Below are 3653 nucleotides of genomic sequence, written 5' to 3' on the forward strand. Positions count from 1 at the left end.
AGAGAGAGAGAGAGAGAGAGAGAGAGAGAGAGAGAGAGAACTATTTATTATTATCTTTCAAAAATACAATAGTTATCAAATTTAATGTAAAAGGAAATAAATCTAAATCTTGAGTTAACTTTATAAAATTAGTACCTACTCCGTTTTCAGCGCCTCACTAAAATTGATTAAATCCTAATTTATCTTTGAAGAATTATACAAGACTTTCTTTCTGATATGTTATAAGAGAAGATCTAACCAAAGTGTAAAAATAGGAATCTGAAAATGTAGAATCTCTACTATATTTTCATTATCTGTCATAATCTTTTTATTTTAATTGCGATCAAGAATTGATTTAATATCTCTAATAATTTCTTTAATAATTTTCGACAAAATTCTTAAATTCCAGAATTCTTAAAAACAACCAATAACTCTTAACGACAGTGTCAGTATCGATACACTATTATCGATACACAAATATTATATATGGTGAAAAAGTTGCTGCGCACAACGTAATGATATCGAACTATCGTTAAAAGTTACAAAATCGGTATAATATAAATCTGTAAAAAAATTTTTATTCTCCAAAAGTTACAAGTTTCCATCTAAAAAACAAATAATTGCCGAAATTCTTTTATTTTTGTTTGTGATTTGAATATTGATCGCAAAAAATGTTTTCCCATAATAGTAACGATATCGTTGATAATACACATAACTTGATGATCGATCGTGAAAATATATTTATCCAGAATATATTCAAAAAACGTTGTACAATTACATTTTAATTTTCACATTTTATGCAGGCAACAATTTACATTTTTTAAGCTCTTCTATGTTGTATGGTTTATTGAAATTACTTGTTTTATTATAAAAAAACATGTAAACAACGCACGTAAATGTTGCGGCATTTGATTATTCTTTGAGCTAGTATTACTATATTTGCGATGCAATATAGTACGCTAAACGCAGTCACGAGTTTCAAAGAGAGTTTTTGACGAGCGAGGCGAAGAAAAGGGGAACGGACACGGTACAAGCTGTTTCGTGAGAAACTTTTGAATTATTTCTTCGCCATTTCTTCGACTGCGTGGAAGGCACGTCGCGACGGGATATTATATTCCATAAGACTTTGTTTTACGATGCCGATGAAGGAGAAGAGAAGTTCTCCTCTATCTTTAACATCGTTTCCGTCGACAGGAGAATGCGTCGGTGAGTCCGTTTCGTAGAGAAAGTTGTGGTCGACAGTGCGCAGATCGAATAACGACATTGTCGGTAATGGGGTCCGCAACGACTCAGAAAATACGAGAGTCTAAAATCCCCTTTTCTATTTTAACGACTGATTGTCACTGCTCTGCGTTTATCACGCGTTTTCATGCACTATTTCGTAAACGATCAGTTGACGTACATCTCATATAATAAGATTATAACTTATTCTTGGTCACAAACAAAATAGTATTGGAGATAGTATTTGAAACCTTTCACGTATTATTTTATTTTAAAAAAAAAAATGAGAACGGATGAGAAAAAGGAATTTTATGGATTTAAATTGTTAACTTTTCCTGCGTTTTGTTTTTATAATTTTTTCCATTTTTATTTTTTCTACCAGTCTGCAATTTTGAGGGAAACGTGACGTAAACACAAAGGTGTTGTATAGTAAAGTTGGAATGTACATGATTCAGAAATTGTTTCGATTGTTTTTCGGTTATTTTTGTAAAAGTATCTTGTTTATGATTGTACACAAAAGAAAAGCGATAACAAGATCTTTTTATATTTTGAAAGGCTTACATGTTTTGTTACGTGAGAGTTTGGTTGAAATATTTTATATTACGCAGGAAAATATTTCGTTTATTATATTATAATATAAAAGTTAATTTATCCTTTTTTTCATTGCTTTCAATAATAATTCGATTATTCGAATTAACGTATCTTGCGCTGGTGTATTTAAGAGAATCCATAAAGGATAATGCAAGTTCTCCATCCTCTTAAAACCACATGAGCTTCCGGAATTATAAGTATCACATTTCCGCATAATGTCGGTCATTAGCGCTAACATAATTTTCATAATCTTGCAGGTACCGACGATCTCATGAATTAGTTACTTGCTACATTAAGAAAGGAAGAGGAGCCATCCGGCATATGCGAGTCGACATACGATGCACTCGTGAATCATCCCCTGTCATTATATAACGGTGAATTTCCCCGTTTTCGTTGGCGCCAAGTGCAGTCAAAATTGCCTGAAATCGCGCCGAGAGAGAGAGAGAGAGTTTGCAGATTCATGGAATCGTGATCAGGTAAGGGTGATTTTGATGTCGTTGCTGCACCGAAAAGGAACCGCCACGAAATTTATACGTCAGGAAATACGTGCCAATCTGACTCGGTATCTAGGACGGTAATGTAACTGTCATAGGAATAGGATAGGAAATTTCCGTCGAAAATGAGATCGGATTTTGCGAAATCGAGCGTGCAACATTTTCACGAGATGCACTCGTGTCAACTAGAGTGCACAATGATAAGCGATTGAAGGAATTGGCGAGTTACCGATGTAGCCTGTTTAGCAGAATATTATTTATTTAATTGACAGCTGAGTAATTTAAAAATTCTCAACAATATGGAATTTTATAATTATTTATTATATAATTTGATAATTATACACAATGTGTTTTGCACAGTGCTGCAAATTTTAATTATTCTCCAAATTCCAATTAATATTATACATTATCATGACAGAGCATTGTTAGGATTTCAGAGAATAATTAAAATTTATACAAAATCCTAAATAAAAATTCTCACACTGTGTGTGAAATATAAAAATTACAATAATTTTAAATTACAATAATTTTTACAAGCGATTAATGTCGATCAACAGGATTGTAAAGCTAAGATCCGTAATTATATTTATATATTTATCGATTTGTCGTTAAATAATAAGACGTTATAAATTGATCGATATAGCTTCATGCGATCACACATACACGCACACACACACACACACGCACACGCACACACGCACACACACACACACACACACACACACATACGCGCGCGCGCGCATATTTCGTATTATTTTTTATATAATATAATATTCACGTTACATTCAAATATACGTTACATATTCCGTTACAAGATTAGTTTTGCTATTTGTTATGTACGAAAGGACGAAAAGTATATCGCACGACACGTATAGCTATTCGCACGGTGAGACTAGAGCAAGCGAGTGCGATCCGCTCCGTATGTATGACGTATGTATGTATCGCATTATCACTCGAAACATAATCACGAGAGATACTTAGAAAGCTCTTACACCTCAAATGCGTCGGTTCTGTTAATGTACGCAGTGTAATATCAACGTGCATAAGCATTAGTTCTCGTGCTTAGCTATTCATGTTAAGACGACGACTATTTATCGAAACGTATATTTCGTATGATTTATTTGAATTGAAACGATAGCCGAGAATTACAAAATTATTATATACTTTATTATATTTAATATCGATGGATTAATTATTGGAATTATTATGAATATATTTTGCGTCGAATTAAATATTCTGTCATTTCGAGAACGCATGAGTTGTATCAGAAAAATAGTATCATTGATTCTGTAATTTTTAACGATATTTAATTGATATCTTTATATTGTCATTTTGTAGATATTATTTATAGTAAAAAAACTGCTCAAC

This window comes from Atta cephalotes (genome assembly GCF_000143395.1).
Source record: "Atta cephalotes unplaced genomic scaffold scaffold00011, whole genome shotgun sequence".
Taxonomy (NCBI): domain Eukaryota; kingdom Metazoa; phylum Arthropoda; class Insecta; order Hymenoptera; family Formicidae; genus Atta; species Atta cephalotes.